The following is an 18,718-nucleotide window of genomic DNA, read 5'->3' on the forward strand; positions in this document are numbered from 1 at the left end:
TAAAGAAGTGTTATTAGGCTACAAATGGCTGCAAACGTTAGAGGCAATTATGTTAGGATAGCTTGTACTATGTGTAAGTTAATGAAATCGGACGGTAATTATCAGGTGAGTGCCTGAATCCGGTTTTATGCATGGAAATAACATTGACAATCTTCCAATTAGCTGTTAGCTGGCAACTGCCCAGAGGAAAGTGACTGCTGAAAGATCAGACATATAATTCGGTTGGAATTGGAAATATTTTTCAAAAATGTTCGAATTTACGTTATTAGAGAGATTTAGCTTACCGTGATTCGCGATCCGCCACCGTGGCTCTCTACCGCGCGTGGGCGGGGCGGTCAAGCTGATTGGTCCCGACGCGGCAGGTCTGTGTGTCGACATCCAGTATGTGGCGCCATCTGGCGGCGTCAAGGGGGTCTGGGCATGCGCAGTGGAACGCGCGGTGGCGGATCCCAGTAGCGGATCGCGGATCATGGTAAGCTAAAACTCTCTATTATATGCTTGAAGAGGTTGAAGTTTTACGATAAGCAACGCGGTGAGCAATGCGTTGAGCCTTGATACTTATGGGCTTCCTGTGCGTGCAATCTGATTTTCTACAAAAGGAACGGTGGAATGACCTTCCTTTGTGAATCTGGATGCGAAGAATGCATTAAATGCGGATGAACACTCTGTGTCAGTAATAACGCTGTCATCATCAATGTGTAATAATATGGGATCACTGTCGTAATCAGGAGTTATCCCTTTTCATAATTTCTTTGTAAGTAGAGGAGGTAAGTCGTTAAAATAATGTTTATTTTTAGGGACAGATATTGAGGAGCAGTACTGTTAAAGATGTTCACTGTACTTTTGCTAAGCAAATAGCTTAGACGTAATATTTGCATTTTGATGCAGGGGCTTTAGTCTTGTGCCATACTTTTCGTACAGCTTTAATAAAACACGGGTTATTTTTTGGTCCTTCGAGAGGAAAATCAGTGACACGTACTTATTTATAATTTGGAAATTTTTCATTATAAGTAACCAGCTCTCTTCAACAGACTGATCGTAAGAGGAAAGAAAAATCCCATGTACACAGACCCTAGTAACTGATTTTTTTTTCTCGTTATTACACATGCAAACGTTAAAAGCATATTAATTTGAGGTTGCAAGAGTTTATTATCGTTAAAGCGATCGAAATATGAAACTGACCTTATCGTGTTGGAGAATCCATGAGGACAAGGTTAAAAATATTGGAACCACGGGTGGGCTGGTTAAAAGCCGGTTGAGACCGATTAAAGTTTAAAGTAATGTTAAGAAACTCAGCAGAAGAATGACACGATAGTGATAAGTCGGGCCATTTTATTAGCGGGTAGTTGAAGTCACCGAGGATATATTAGCATTCGAATGCTGCGTAGCCATGGCGATACTAGAACGGAGGTCTTCCAAGAAGACAGTGCTATAATAGGGCGGACGGTAACAGACCCAGATAAGAAAATTGTTCGAGGGTTTGGGACACTTCACCTACATTATTTTTACATTACATTAGATTTTGAATATAGCCCCACCGTGGTGGTGCAGTGATAAGACGCTCGACTACTGTGCCCAAGGATGTGATTACCGGCCGTGGAGGCCACTTTTCGATTGAGGCGATGAGCAAGGCGTCCGCGTGCTGTTCAATGTCAGTGTGCTAAGAAGCCCAGGTGGCCGAAATTTCCGGAGCCTTCCACTACGGCGCCTCGCATAGTCTGAGTCGCTTTGGGACGTTAAACCCCATAAACAAACCAAACCAGACCTTGAAAATAGCCGCTAGCATCGTCAGAAAACGCTGGCATGCAGTTTTGTCAATTCGCGGCATCTCTCCATTTTTGTGCACCGCTCTACATAGTACGTAGAACATTGTCGCAAACACAGGCTAATATTAGTATTGTCTAAATCTAACCATGTGCCCATCGCACCGTAAAAACAGGCACTGACCTTGACACGGGTTTATCGAGGAGCGACTCTCGGCCCCCCCGGGGTGCAACCGGACAAGATCAACACTGCAGAATTAGCACTTTAATCCTATGTAGCGCACAGAGACTGTCGAAAGCTTCGAGCTCAACGCGGAAGGCAGTAAACGATAAAAAACGCGTATGACCACCTAAGCGAAAGTAAAGTGTTTTCGGGCTGCCAAATCACTTTCTGTGAATCAGCGTGTATTACCGAACTCCGGAGAAGATTAGAAGTTATAGCACAACGATAGGCGGCCGGAAAACAACACCATTTCAGAGTACAAAAAAAAAAAAAAGAAAAAAGAAAGAAAGAAATGGCAGATATAGAGATATGAAGCAAGGAAGAAAGCAAGAATAAAAAAGGGACAAAGAAAGTAGGCCATTTCAGTAACAAACAAAGGAAGTATTAAAGTAAAAATCAATAAAAGATGGAGCAAAGAGAAAAAGAGAATCGTAATGTAGGGATTGCGTTGGCCTTGGCCTTTAGCTTTTTCGGCTAATAACATGTGACTGGCGACTTCAATGCATGCTCTGGGGAAAAGCCATACTGAAAATGTTTTTACGGTTTGTTTTGCACGCTCCTGCACGGGCTCGATCCCAACAAACTTGTGAAAACAGTTCCAGATGCCGAAGAAATACGGGTTCGCAGGCTACTTGTCAGGCCATTCTTGCGTGTACGTTTACAGATCAGACATGGAGTCATCGGCCATCGGGCTCTTTGTCAGGACTAGAAAACTTGTTAAGTGTGGCCGCTCGACAAACGACGAAGAGGTCACTGATCCAAAGCGCCAAAAGTGACGTCAACAGCCATCTTATTTCCGCAACAGCACGCAGAAACTTGCGCGTCGCACTCTGGTGAGGTCTGTATCGAAAATCGATGGATTCTGATAAAGAAGAGATTTAAGACTTCAATTTCAGGGCAAAAGTTCGGTCACTTAATTCACAAGTTTGTAACCTAAGCTTATCGAACACCCCTCGCAGCTATTGCAGAACTCGCGAGTTAGTCCGCTTTGAATGACAGTGATGAGGCTCGGGACTGAACACACTTCGATTATACCAACGCATATCCATCCCCGCTGTAGTGCCTTAGCAATTCAAGTTTTCCTTGCTAACTATTGACGTATCGTCGTTGACATGTCCGTGAAGCAATTGTCAATGCTAGCCGTGGTTGGAACGTTGGCTAGCCGCCCAAAGTTTGGCGCTATGCTGCGATCTTTCCTTTGAGGAACAAAAGGAAATTTCTTAAAAGCCTGCAAGCGTGGCAATCCGGATATCCGTAGACTACTCATGTCTGGTATCATTTGCACGCAGAAATTAGGGATAACGTCACTAGGCTCATTTATCAATATTTTTATTACGAGTAATTTAATGCCACGTGATTCTTTAGTGACGCTCTCTTATCTCGTACTTAGCTTTGCGTTCTTATCTTGGCTCGCTGTTCTTTAACTTTCCTTTTTATTTTCTGCTCCTGGGGATGTCCGTATCGCGGCGATCAGAGTGTCCCACAAAGAGATGAGTCGCGCCACAAGCAGGCGCTTACGTCCGTTCATCACGGGGTTTCCTTATCGGCGGGTGATAAGAACGAGAGTCTCTCGAAAAATGGAAACGTCCACCGGCTGCCGAGCCAGCGTCGAGAGGGTAAAACTATCGCGCACTAGGGCGTGCGTCGAACCGCGCAGAGAAGCCCGGGCGAGATGGAAGCGGTTACCCTGGGTCAAGTTTCCCTTGGCGGCCCATATCAAAATTTTTTCCACTTTCAGACACAGCGGCAGAGTATCTACGGGACGTAGTAGCCAACAAACAAGATATAACTATGAACTATGGTATTTATGTATCGCCGGCTGGGCGCTTGCCTCAGCTCGTTACATTCTCTGATAGCACAGAAGCCACATATGGCTCTTTCTGCCCTATTATGCCCCCTTCCCACGCCGTTTTTTCTCTCGCATTTTTTAAGTTTCATTTATTTTTGTTACTAATCACTTATTAAAAAAATATAATTTTTAGAATAGAATAGAATATAAATAGAAAATTTTAGAAATCTACTCCACCTTGGGGGTTTCCCCTGAATATTTGACTAACACTATTCCCACTTCGAGTTATAGATCAATGCGCTCTCGCCCTACCATCTGATCTGCTAGCCGTCCTGGTTAGCTCAGTCAGTAGAGCGACTGCCCCGGAAAGGCGGTGGTGCAGGGTTCGATTCCCGAATCAGGACGAATTTTTCTTTAACTGCGAAGTTTCTGAAAAAGCTGTATAGCTTTCCTTTGTAGTCGTATGGCTGCGCTCGGGTAAATGGCATGAGTAATTACTCCCTTATTATAAATCTACTCCACCTTGGGGGATTCCCCTAAATATTTGACCAACACCATTCCCACTTCGAGTTATAGATCAATTTGCTCTCGCCCTACCGTCTGCTCTGCTGACCGTCCTGGTTAGCTCATTCGGTAGAGCGACTGCCCCGGAAAGGCGGTGGTGCCGGGTTCGATTCCCGGATCAGGACGAATTTTTCTTTAACTACGAAGTTTCTGAGAAAGCTGTATAGCTTTCCTTTGTAGCCGTATGGCTGCGCTTGGGTGGATGCAATGAGTAATTACTCCCTTATTACAAATCTACTCCACCTTGGGAGTTTCCCCTGAATATTTGACCAATCACTTAGTTTCGGCACCTGGCAGATATGGTGGCCCACCACGAGGATAACGGGAAGTACACATTTTGTGTTTGACTTGAATTGTCTTTACAGACACGCGGATTCGTCCTTTATGCCAGTGCTTGCACGTTGCACACATTTGGTCACTGTTTTATTTTCTGTTACTGTGTCCTTCAAGGCTTTCAGGGCCATGTTAAGATGAGCTGGGTAAAAGCCTCTTTGCTTCTTTCCAGAGGAGTAGCTTTGAAGGACTTGCGAAAAATGATGCGAACGTGTGGGCGAATGTTGACAACACTCTTCTTGCGCCTTTCTTCGGCTGTCCTAATTGTTATAACGCAGGTCATTTCATGACTTTTAAGGAGATTTTCTTAGCTAAATTAGGACAATATTAATGTGCATGAAAAGCTTGTGCAAGTGTTTTAAATCTGTATGTATCGAGAGCAGTGAACTAGCGAAATCTGTGGTTTGATATTATTAAACGTCGCCTAGGGTTGCGCAGAGTTGAGTTGCGCGGTATGGGAAGAACACAATACAAAATGTGGTAGGAGTCAGTTTGTGTCAACATATATTTGGCGTGTATTTACATTTTAGTCCTAATATTCCGAAACTATGTATCAAGTAGCCTGCAAGAAAGTCACAAAATGAGTGGCTACCTGACGGCCGTAACTTTCAATCAGGTATAGGATATAACACTCAGTTAGGACAAATAATATTTCAATATAATCTCATCATATGTCGCATTTTTTCCTTAAACAGGTTGATTTCATTGGAAAAAAAAAAAAGCAAACATTTCAAGAATTTCTTTGCACTATGCACTGTGAAATATCGGATAACCTTCTAACTTGTGACAATAGTTTGTTCGAACAAACATCACGTGCCAAGGCTATATAGTCAGCTAATTTGTTAATCACGTCATGAAAAAAGGCGATAAATATTTGTAATTTGGGAAAAGCTGCGCGCTAAAGATCCCCAGGTGGTCGAAATCACTCCGGAGCCCTCCACTACGGCACCCCTTCCTCTCTTTCCGCTTTCACTCCCTTCCCTTACGGCGCAGTTCAGGTGTCCACAGAACAAGTGTGATACATATTGCATCTTTCCTTTCCTGTGAACAAATCATTATTTGGGAAAATGCTGTTTGGATTCTTAGCCCAAGGAAGTTCTTCACATCCCGTGTGGAATCACATATATATAAACGCGGTCGGATGCCGTTAATTCGAGCTGATTTTATTCTAACTTTTGGTTCATTCGGAGTTCGAACTGAAGAAGCCATGATTCTGGTTCAGTCGCTATAACAGGCCTAAAGCCTGGATTTAATTTACCTTAAAGCTTGCCCCGCCGGGGTGGTACAGTGGTAAGACGCCCGACTACTATCCGGAATTCCCAGGTTCGAACCCGACTTCGGCAGCTGCGTTTCAATGGAGGCGAAACGAAAAGGCGTCCGTGTGCTGTGCGATGTCAGCGCACGTGAAAGATCCCCAGGTGGTCGAAATTACGCCGTAGCCCTCCACTACGGCTCCTCTTTCTCTCTTTCCACTTTAACTCCCACTTTCCTCCCTTCCCTTACGGCGCGGTTCAGGTGTCCACAGACACAAGTGTGACAGATACTGCGCCTTTCCCTTCCTGTGTGAACCTTAAAGCTTGCCTTAACTTAAACTCTGTCGAAGAACATTCCGGTGAACCTCTAAGTTCAGATTCGACAGTAAGTAGAAAATTTGAAAATGAATATTATATTGTGTGCCTCACCAGGGTGGCGCAGTGATTTGGGCGCTAGACTACTGTGCCCAAGGATGTGAGATCGGATCCCGTTATAGGCGGCCGGTTTTTATTGGGGGCGGAAAGCAAGGCGCCAGTGTGCTGCGCGGTGTCAGTGCGCGTTAAAGAATATCAGGTGGTCGAAATTTTTGGAGTGCTCCACACGGTGTCTCTCATAGCCTGATGTGCAATCAAGAAGGACCCGTATCACATGCACCGGGGCAGCAGGAATTGTCACAGCTTTGTGGGGCTAATACCCGTGCTCGATATTTCTGCAGCACTTCAAAGCTCATGGAACTTGAGATTTTCTCGCAATATATGCCTCACGGTATCTGCACTGTCGGAGTTAGCGTACTGCCACACACTTCGTTTCCTTTAATGGGGAATAGATTGTAAGTTTTGCACAAGTTTTCGTGGAAAACCATTTGCGTCCGCAATGCAGAGCTTGCACTGATAACAGTAAAGGTCGGCAATGTATTGATAAACCTGCACCGTAAACATGCATTTCAAGTATTACACATGTGGTCACGTAGATAACGTGGGAGGAATTATCGGTAATATAGAGGCGAGTTTTGAAGAACAGGATGGTAGGGTATTACCAGACGAAGAGTGGTTTTCCGGTTCCGCCTTGCGTGGAGTGCGGACGCGCTTCACGTCGGCTCCGTGCGAAGACGGCGAAATTCGCCAGTAGCCCGAACCAGTGGCCTATTTTTCACCAACAAGAGCCCTGTGAAGGTGAGCGCCACGCCCATACCAATTTTCGGCCCGATCTGGCCAGTTTTCGGGCCCCCACGGCCCATTTCGCCTTGAGCCACCGCGTCGCCCGAGCTAGGCCTCGCTCCGCTGGGAGCTAGGCCTACTCCGAACGCGACCTCCAAGTACAAAGCCATCATGAAGGTGCAAGTGCCAGGCGAAGCTATTGACCCTCGGGACTTCAATCCGCGGGACTGGACTCACATCCTCAGCGTTCCCGCCCGCACCCAGGAGCAACAGCAGATTCACCAGATCTCCGCTATGCAGACCGATCAGGCAGACAAGCCTACCACAGACGCTAGAGCGGCATCATCTTCCACCCCAAATACTAACAAGGCCCAGGCATCCGAGCAGCTGCGCGCCGCCCGCGCTGCCGCACAAAGGTCACGACAGCAGCCGCCACTACCGATTGAAGATTACAAGGTGATTTTCCGATCCCGTGGAGGGCTTCACCTCACCTCAGTACCGCCACGACAGCTGCGCGTCTCAATCTTGAACGCCACCGCTTCACTCGAGGAGCCCACCCGCACCCAGCTGCGTGTTCATCCCACCAATAACACGTGTACAATGAGCACGCCACACCAGAACGACGCACTTATGCTGGTACAAATCACCAAAATTAATTACCAAGACACCGACTACGCCGTAGCAGCCTACATCGCTCCCCCGGACGGCGCGGTGAGAGGAGTAATCTCGAACGCTTACTGGAATGAAACCCCCAGGGAGCTACTGGAGGATCTCGTGAACAGCAATCCCCGTGCCCCAATAGTGGACGCTCGACGCATGGGTGCCACTCGATCAATATTAATTACTTTTAGAGAAGGACCGGTTCCTCGCACAGTTCTTTACGGCGGGGGACTCCACAGGTGCACCCCTTACAGAGGCCACATGGACGCTTGTATCAACTGCAGACAGCCAGGCCACAGGACAGATGTGTGCACGCTGCCACGTACGAATAACTGCCCGAGGTGTGGGAAACCACATCCCAAGGAGACTATCCCTTCCTGCACTCCGGAATGTATTTTATGCGGAGAAGCGCACATGACGGGTACGGGGAGATGCAAGGCTAAAGGGCGAAGACCTGCAACCAACCCTGCAGCTCAACACCTCTCTCGTAAGGACAAGCCGCCCGGAGACGCTACTCGGAAGATAGCACTCAACGCCACTCGATCCACGTCGCTTCGCAAAGGAGAACGCGCAAAGGACCGACAGGGGATGTCATGGGCCGACCGAGCAGCTGAAGGCATCTCTAAACAAACCCCGCCAACCCAGCCACATCAGGAAGAATCACGCGACAAGGAGCTCAGGGCCCTGCGGGAAGAGGTAAGCCGCCTTTCCTCCCTTATGCAGACCCCACACCAACCCCCCTCATCCACCCTCCCTTCCCAAGCTGTACCTCCCGCCTTTTCTCCAACATCCCCAGCCACGCAACCACCGCCCAAAAAGAAACGTACGTCAGAACCCCCACCTGTCACACATGATGCTCTTGAGCAAGTTGAGGCAAAATTTGAATCAAAGCTAAAGGCTTTAGAAGCCCGGATAGATTCCAAAATCGACTCCCTCTTCACCCAACTCGAGAACAAAATTGACTCGATGTTCTCACGCTTGGTTCATACACTCGACATGAGAATGACCAGCATAGACACCCGAATTCAAACCTTAGAGCACACACAAACCGTTATCCTGAAGCACATCAATCTCCAACTACCTCCTCTTCATCCCTCGCAACCACCACCCTCTTCAACGCCTAGTGCACTTGGCTCCCAATCTCTCCACTATGGCGGGGCAGCAACTTAATTTACCCATTCTCCAGTGGAATTGCCGCGGCTTCCGGGGCAAGCGTGCGCCTTTCCAATTACTCATTCCCATCCTCACCCCGCCGCCCCAAATCATTCTTCTCCAGGATACGGCCACTAGAGCATCACTGTCTAGTTTTATGCCCCACCACTCAGATACCACGGACAAACCCAGGGTGTCCACTCTTATTCACCGTTCAATCACCCACCAAACACACACTATTACGTCAGAGACACCCTGCGTTATCACGGAAATAATGCATCACCCACACACAGTGCCCTCCATCTTCATTGCCAATATATACCACCCCCCATCTCATCCAATGTCTTCCCTGGTGACGCTCTTGCGGGACCTCCACCGACTCGCTGGCAAGCACCCTCTCCTCATCGGAGGGGACTTCAACTGCCAACACACCGACTGGGGGTACAGTTACACTACGGGCCGTGGTCGATGTCTCTGGTCCTTAGTCCAGGAGCTGCGCCTAACTACACACAACAATTTCCACACACCCACGCGGATCGGCACCAGCGTCAGCATGGACACCAGTCCGGACCTGACGCTAAGTCGCTTCCTCGGTGGCGTCACCTGGGCAAGAACACAACACACACTGGGAAGCGATCACTACATCATTAACATCTCGCTCCCCTTTAAACAATCCCGCCACACACATATCACCCACAAACTGGTGAACTGGGACGCCATCCGCGCATTGCGGAAGGACGACACAAACACAACTATCACGGACATCGACGAGTGGGTAGAATCACTTATGACCGATGTCCAACACAATACCCGGCTAATTACAACCACACAAGACACCCCCACTCTAGATTCCCGCCTCGCCCACCTCTGGGAGGCGTACCACAGCTTACTCGAGCGTTGGAAACGCAACAAGTTAAATAGAACGCTTAAAAAGCGACTGGCCGGACTGCAGACGCAGATACAACAACACGCAGAGGAGGTCTGCCGGTGTAATTGGAGGCAAGTTTGCGACGGACTCGCCGGAAAACTGTCCACCAAGCGAGCTTGGCAACTTCTGAGACATCTCATAGATCCAACACAGTCCAAATCCGCTACACAACACCATGTTACACGCCTCTTACACACACACAATAGCGACCCGGACGCTCTCATTGACACACTTCAGCGAACATACACCTCACCCGGCACATCCGACTCCATGCCCCCCTACTCAGGAAAACCTAACCCGGAATTAGACGCTGATATTTCGGAAACGGAGGTAAGAGCGGCCCTTCTGACGCTCCGCACAAATTCAGCACCGGGACTGGACAAAATCTCCAATTCTATACTCCGCAATCTTGATGACAAATCAATCACACAGATTACAGATTACTTCAACAAATGCTGGTCGGAGGGCACCCTCCCCCAGTCCTGGCGACACGCCAAGGTAATATTTATACCAAAACCGAACAAGCCTCTTAAACTAGAAAACCTGCGACCAATCTCGCTCACCTCGTGTCTCGGGAAACTTTTCGAGCACGTGGCACTTGCGAGATTGACACTTCACATGGCGGACAACGACCTTTACCCACACAGCATGGTGGGATTCCGCCCCCATCTCTCCGCTCAGGACGCCATGCTGCAGCTCACCCACGACATCTTCGACCCGGCTGTCCCGGGCCACACAAAGGCAGTCCTGGCTTTGGATCTGTCCAAAGCTTTTGATCGCGTCGAACATCAGGCGATCATGACTGCTCTTTCTCCTCTGAACATAGGTGTACGGATGTACACTTATGTCCGGGCTTTTTTAACGGACCGCATGGCTGAGGTTCATTTCGGCCCCCTTACCTCCCAACCCTACACCCTCAGGAGCGTCGGTACTCCACAGGGATCCGTCCTCTCTCCTTTCCTATTCAACGCCACGCTCATTCCACTCGCCCGGAAACTGTCCACGATACCTCATCTTAGACATACCCTTTATGCGGACGACATCACACTGTGGACCACACACGGTAGTGATGGCGACATAGAGGGTACCTTGCAAAGCGCCGCATCCCTCACACAAGAACACGCCCAGAGCATCGGACTCTCATGCTCCCCAGAGAAGTCTGAGCTACTTATACTTCGACCCACGACCCGCGGATGCCCCACCACACCGATTGTTATCGAAGTCGATGGCCGTCCCGTCCCAGAGGTGAATACGCTCCGGGTTCTGGGACTTCACATCCAGAACAACGGCAAAAACACATTAACTCTCAAGAAACTAAAGCGGGTGACAGGCGCGATATCGCACCTCATCCGACGAGTTTCGGGCCATCACAGAGGCATGAAGGAGAACGACCTATGTCGTCTAATTCACGCCTTCGTCCTCAGCCGTTTTTTATACACAGTCCCCTAACTCCGACTCAACAGGCAGGAAACGGACGCCTTGGAAGTCATGTTGCGCACGGCGTTCAAGACGGCCCTACATCTCCCAATTAATACTTCCACAGAACGCCTTCTACAGCTTGGCCTCCACAACACAGTTGGGGAGCTTGTGGAGGCCCATCGCCAAGCCCAATACTTGCGTCTCACCAAGACCTCCACCGGTCGCCATATCCTGGAGACTTTAGACATTCGTGTCCCAGCGAATGACCCTACCCTCCTTCCCATACCTCGCCCCCTCCACCAAGACCTTCTCATCAAGCCTCTCCCTCGCAACATGCACCCCCAGTATAACGAGCAACGCCGCCGAGCCCGAGCAGCGGCGCTCCACAAATACTACGGCTCCGAAACGGACGCCGTATGGGTGGACGCCGCATGCACGAATGAGGGAGCGGTATTGGCCGTCACAAATTCCTTCCTGCAGCCTGTTGCTACTGTCCCCCTCCCCTCGGTCACCTCCTCGGAGGCAGCCGAGGAAGCAGCCATCGCCTACGCGCTTGCACACACGGAAGCACGCTACATAATTTCCGACTCGAAAACTGCTCTACTAAATTTTGCGCGTGGTAGAGTTCACATTTCTGCATTCAGCATACTGAACTCGCCCGCCACTAACCCACCCCGCTATGTGGAGCTGATATGGGTGCCTGCGCACTCCGGGAATCCCGGTAACGAGGCCGCCAATGCGTTAGCCCGAGGTTATTTAAACCGGGCGCCGGCGGCCTCCGATCCGGGATTCACGCGTGATCGCATGCACTCCTTCAGTGAGCTAACGCAGGCCTATCGGGCCGAGCGACTACTCTATCCCCCACCTCACCCATCTTTAGACAACTACCACCAGACGCTCTGGCGACGACTACAAACGCGCACCCTCCCGTCTCCTTATAGTGCGTCTCGCCACCACCACACCCTCACCAATCCCTCCTGTACCCTTTGTAATAACCCCAACGCCACCCTCGCCCACATCCTGTTCCAATGCCCGGCGGATCCTCCCCCGCGGGGTCTAGAGCACCTTACCACCTGGGAGGACTGGGAGACCCTGCTGCACTCTGAGGACCCGGTTCGGCAGAAGATCGCCACAGACTGGGCTGCCGACGTCATGAACCATAGAAACATGAACGTTTGAGTGTAGTGGGGCCGTGCGGGGGCCCAGGGGCATGCATGCCCCAAACTCCTCTGTTTTAATAAAGTTATTACCACCTACCACCAGACGAAGAGGAAAAGATAGCCACGACAGGATACACACATTTCTGAGGGCAAGCGGCAGCAATGAAGTTTGGCACACCTTAAATTTTTTTCTCCTTTTAGTGAGCACGTAGTACTGTAAATAACATATGCGTACGCTTAACGGCACCTAACAGAAATGGTGGCCCACCACGAGGATAATGTGAAGTACAAATTTTGTGTTTGGCTTGGATTGTGCTTACGGAGACGCGGATTCGTCGTTTATGTCAGCGCTGGCACGTTACACACATTTGTTCACTGTTTTGCTTTTTTGCTAATATATCCGTCAAGGATTTCAGTGCTGGGTTGGGATGAGCTGGGTAAGCCTCTCTGCTTTTTCCCAAAGGACTAGCTTTGGAGGACTTGGGACAGATGAGGCAAGCGTTTGGGCGAATGTTGACAACACTCTCAGTCAACATGAGTGCTCAGGCAACATGTTTCGACATGATGAACTGCCTTCGTGTAGATTTGTCTGCGACAACTCCTCGTGTTGAAACGTTGTCTACAGCATTGATGCTTTTATGCCGCCACTTGTTCACTTTGTACTTTAAAGTATCCATTCTTCCTGCCCTTTCTCTGGCTTGGAACGTCTTGCACTTATCCATGCACTCCTGCTGGAATGATCAGTGCAAATAAACGAGATCTATTGATCTGGAATTCCCGTAGACTTTCTTTTTATCAACTGACTGTCATATCATCGGTGATGCATCGCCGTCGTGCCTGCACGGTACTACGTATGTAAATATCAACGCGGCGGGGAGGGTTTCTCAGCGAAGCGCGCTTGGTCTCACGCCGTGTTTGAGTGTGGAGTTCCTTGCACCCACGGCTGACCGAGTTTTGCTGTATCGCACAGCCAACGCACACATCCGGCTCCTGGATACCCGTTCTTTTTGATTTCCTCAATGGGCAGCTTTCTCTCCTCCTCCTCTTCCTCCTTTCAGAAAGCACTCGCTGCATTAACGAGCAGTGAAAATATAGGATGAAAATCGCGGTAGGCACTAGCGTTCTATCACTGCATCAGCTCTCGGCGTTCACCAGCGCCGCCTAGCACACGAACATGCAAGCGCGTGCGATCTACCCAAAAAAAGAAGGCACCATTTGCGAATACAAAGGCCGTCATTAAAATCGGGGAGAAGCGCTGTTCATGCTCTATAGCCAGTGGATTTATCACGAAACTTCCTGTAGCTTCAACATGTTGAGTTTAGCAAATGGGTGCGATGAAGGGCCTAAAATCCTGCGCACTATTTAATAATAAGGAAGCTGCATTCGAGCTTCAGTTTTTGTTTTCCTCCGGAAAAGATATTGTGTGACGGCGGCCCGAGAACTTCCAATGTAGATCAATCAATCAATCAATCAATCAATCAATCAATCAATCAATCAATCAATCAATCAATCAATCAATCAATCAATCAATCAATCAATCAATCAATCAATCAATCAATCAATCAGTCAGTCAATCAATCGATCAATCAATCGCTTAGTGAGGGAAGCGGCCTTGTGACAGCGGATTTAAACATGAGATAAAGGTTATAATCACGCCTTATAATCGGAAAATAGATAAATCATTGTCGATGTATAAGCTTCGCATCTCCCCTCGCCACTTTTACTGTGTGTAATGCAAAACCCACGTGTGTGTGCACGAAATAGTAACCTGAAAGTATGTAAACCTGTTCAGGTGCGTGAAATAATGCACGAGAGAAAGTCGTTGTCGATTACGTGTCATGCAAAAAAGAAATTCTGATTAAACTTTAAGATCACTGCCGAATCTGCATTGGAGTAATGCGAAAGCACGGATGCTGCTGTTGGTTGCTTCTGGCTTCTTCTAGTCGCTTAATTCACTTCTTGTTTACCCATTTTAGTCTTCGGTACTTTAAAATTCAGCGCCAATCCCTTCCTGTGCACTTTTCTCGGCTCTATTTCCGGTTGCGTGACGTCACATCCTCTACGTAACATTAATTCACTTTTTATTTACCCATTTTAGTCTTTGGTGCTTGCAAATATCGCGCCAATTCCTTCCTGTGCCCTTTTTAAAGCTCTACTTCCGGTTGCGTGACTACACATCCTTGACGTCATTCTAATTGACTGACTTAACTATTTTAGTCTTTGGTAGTTTCAAATTGCGCGCCAATCTCTTCCTATGCCCTTTTTTTGACTCGACTTCAGGTTGCGTGACGTCACATCTTTGACGTCAACTCAATTGACTGGGTTAATTAACTATTTTAGTGTTTGATACATAAAAATGTGGCGCCAAGCCATTAGCTAATGAGACCATTTTCGTCTTTACATTTTTACCTCTAATTATTTACACTATTAATTTATTGGCCTAATTATTTTTTCGGACGAAACATCACGTCGCCCTCTATCGATTGACACTACTCATTAACCTCTACCACTCCTCAGTTACAACTGGTGCAGCCACAATTTTGCGTGTTTTGCCTCTAAGTATTTAACTTATTGGCCTAAGTTTTTTTTTTTTGGCCACAACATTACGTCACTTTCTATTGATCGACACCACTCATTAACCTCTACTCCTTCTCAATTACTCCCAACTGCTGCGGACACGATTTTGCGGACACGTTCTGCAGACGCGGTCTGCGGACAGAAATCTGTGAACATAGCGAAGTAATATATTGTTTCGTATTAATAAACATAACAAGAAAAAATGCAAATACCCTATGACCTACCGCCTAATCAAATACCGCCAGAGAACGGAACGACTAAGGCAGAACGAAAAATGCAACCAGTTAATGAGACAAAAGGCCTAAAATTGGATCTTATGCTGGACACTTGTACCAACTAGTGATAGTGAACGAATGGCGCAGTGGCCGTACACACTTAATCGCACGTCGCGATAGTGTTCAACTGCCGACTCCACAATACTAGGCCGCGCAGAATACAAATCAAATTTGTACAAACCTCGATACCCTATAGCTGTCTACTTCCACGTCAACTTAATGTTTCAATTTGCAGTCGTTGCTCAAACGTTACGCGATGCAGAAATCAGTCCACACTTCTGGAACTGTAAGGTGGGTTTCCAAGGAGTGATCCACCTGGATTTGCATTAACCGTTTGAATCCCAAAGTCGAAGCACTGAAGAGCTTCGGAACAAACAAACAGTACGCAGACACTTAAACACAAGCAAAGAAGCCTTGCAAATTTAACATGGGAGCTGGACTAGTTGTATTTCGCTAGTTCAATGTGTTAATAAGCCTTGCAAACCAGGTTGCTGCAGCCCCTCTGAAAACACTCAGAGAAGAGCGGCTGCTGCCTAGATCAAATTAAATCAGCAGACGTGCGCGTCGCGAATTCCTTGAGAAACAACACAAAAACAGAAATAAAGCACTTGGACTTATAAGCATGGCATTTCCACGCCACATATGCATAAAGATAACAAAAGAACTTACGAACAAAGCTTGTGACGCTATGCACTTCTGACTTATTGCTTACAGCTGCCGTCCTAAAACCGTTCTATTTGAGCTGTGTTGTGTGAACGTCAGCACGGTGCGTCTCAGTCTGTCAGCTGTGTCGACAACATAGCAAAACTGTCGCAGACTCCACCGGAATCGTGAAACGAATGAAACCATCAATTCATCCTCGAGGAACAGAAAACTGCTAAACCTGGACAGGTATTGACATGTATAAGCATTAAATACAAAATCAGGGCCATACGTGGACAAATTGTTAGATAAAAAGACCAGCGCAGGTTGGATATAGTGTCTTAAGGCGTGCACCTTATATACAAAGACGCAACCTGTGCTTTCATAGTAAGGATATTACTACATATAAGGATAGTACTACTACACACTCATATAGAGTAGTAAAAAAGCCGTCCGTTATCACTACGAGTTTTTCATCCGAGTGCTTATTAAAACATTGCTGCTGCGTTGAGATACCACTGCTCACTAGATACATTGGAGACACGGTAAATATGACTTTTAAAAATAATTGAATACACTAGCGAAAAAGGTGCCGGGAACAGAAATTCTAAACATTAGATTCACGGTACAGCTGCCGAGATAAACAGTTTCCACACGGAAGTTTTCAGTGACCTTTCATATATACCACGGCAAAGCGCAATAAATAGTTTGTAGATGCTATTTGCAAATATTTTGTGTTTTTCCGTCGTTATCCATATAGGAGCCAGTAAGCTAATTCGTAAGTTATCTATCATCTGCAAAGCTTATCTGTGATTTGTGCCTTCTGTACATTTCGCTTTCCAGGGGCGATTTCGTCTGCGACCTTTTTTACTTTCAATCTGTATCAAATGAATCTTTCTACAGTGAACCTGTATTACACGAAGGTGGGTGGCATGACAACCATCGCAAACGCATCTTCTAACCACTACTGTTTTTCTTCTGCACTTGTCGACTACCATAGCTTGGCACGAGAGTTTCTTCTTTCGCTGTTTCCTACCAGCGCTCATTTTCAAGATCGAAACATGTCGTGCATATTAGTGGCCGTATATATAAAAGCACCTGTGTTGATAGATAAGTGTACGGTACATGTGACGTACGAGTCTATCAACATCGTGGACAGATGATGGTTACAGTTGGGACGTATTGGCATAAATGTCGCAATTAAGTGCAGCTAAAAAAGAAAAAAATATAGAGACGCTTAAGTCACCTTAAAATTTGGTCTTGCTACATTCCTGCTACAGATGTATGTCATTGCGAACCTGATGCGCTCGCTGTCATTTTTTTCTTACTGTCATGGTAATGTCACGCCATTTCACGTGACCACCGCATCTGCCAATTGCCATCACATACGCATATTCAGACATCTAACGTGCTTCCATGATGTGACAAATCCCGGCGAACTATCAGCGCTCGGCCATGCTACGCTGTCTCATGGCGTCACACGTCCTGCCGACCAATCAGAGCCCGCTTATGTCACGTGAACTTGTGACATCTTCAACCTCTGGACCCAAAGACGAATTACTTGGCATTATTAGAATTAGGGAATTGCGTGACACAGCATGATTCCTGCTCATATAGTCTCATATAGTCTTAAATGCTATCACATTACAAGCTTTCACGTTATGCCTTTACCAGGGACGTAGTAGTGGTGAAATCTGCTTTGTAGCAACCCCACTCCTCCCCTTTCTGCATTGACAGTTCTACCTTATTGCCAGATTTTACATCAGAATGCAATTTGTGCTTACTTGACATCACTGATTGCTACCTTAGTCTTACATTCCTCCTTTTCCCTCTACACCTCCTTCCCTTTTCGCATTGCGAGGTAGACGACCAAAATATTGTATTGGCTAAACTGCCCGCTTTCTTTTTATTTACATGAATATATTGTTACTACCATCACAATATAAAGAGAACTTGGGCCTGATATAGCTACCCCGTTCACTACATCGCGCAAATTTGAAGAAACAACTTTCACTGAAAACTCTTCCTCCCTCTATGCAACGAGGTGGGGTGCATATGCGCGGCCTCTCCAATGTACTCTTAATACCGGTTTGGCCATCTCCAGATTATCAGGAAAATGGCAAGGAAGGTATACTAGTAAGCATCCTGGTAAAAACATTTGTCAAACACAGAGAACAGTTTCTGCACCTTGTTCAGTTCCGTTAATGGACTCGTGAAAAGCATTGAAGTGACGACTGCATCTAAAGGTAACCGTATTCATCATAGGAGATCATTTCATTTCATGGGGTTGCAAATGACTTCCCAGCAAAACGTGTCAATTCACGTTTGCACGTTCATGCACAAAAATGAAACATACTATTTCGTGGGGAATAAACAACTTGCGCAGTTTCTTCGATACAGCGATTGCGATGACGTCACCAAGAGGCGACGAGAGGGACTACAAATTTATTTACTCCATCATTGGTCGTCGTTAACTTTTAAATGGTCAATTTTTTTCGGCTTAAGTCAAAGCTGCACTAACTGATGCCCACGAGTACCGGAAGCACATAGGAACGAGACATGAATCTGGAAATGACGTTATGCCGCCACCGACAGATGGCAGTGCGTCGAAAAAGGTATCGCTCGGACAGATATGCGTCACTGCTTTGTGTTTTAATTGCTCTATTAGAGCGGGCTGCCTCGCACATAGCGCATGTGTAGGCACAGCTGTCGGCCTAGGTTGCTGTCGAAGCAATAAACAAACGTAAGAGAGAGCACTTGTTAATAAAAACAGCAAAAAAGAAATAGTGTCGGTTATCAGGGGGGGGCCTTTTATGGTTTTC

At 47.2% G+C, this 18,718-nt stretch overlaps 1 protein-coding gene across 4 annotated transcripts in view; it reads right to left on the reverse strand.

The window, feature by feature from the left end:
• LOC146196993 (solute carrier family 35 member G1-like) overlaps positions 1 to 18,718 on the reverse strand; it is a 56,254-nt gene that overhangs the window by 30,566 nt on the left and 6,970 nt on the right. Inside the window, exon 1 of one of the 4 annotated variants that reach the window (XM_084598709.1) lies at positions 15,924 to 15,964. The exons of the other annotated variants lie outside the window; for them this stretch is intronic. The gene's annotated coding sequence lies outside the window, so the exon portion shown is untranslated. Of the gene's footprint in view, positions 1 to 15,923; positions 15,965 to 18,718 lie in introns of those variants that run through there. 4 annotated transcript variants of the gene reach the window in all.

The sequence above is a fragment of the Amblyomma maculatum genome, chromosome 3, assembly GCF_055883805.1.
Source record: "Amblyomma maculatum isolate TAMU_Amacu chromosome 3, ASM5588380v1, whole genome shotgun sequence".
Lineage (NCBI taxonomy): Eukaryota > Metazoa > Arthropoda > Arachnida > Ixodida > Ixodidae > Amblyomma > Amblyomma maculatum.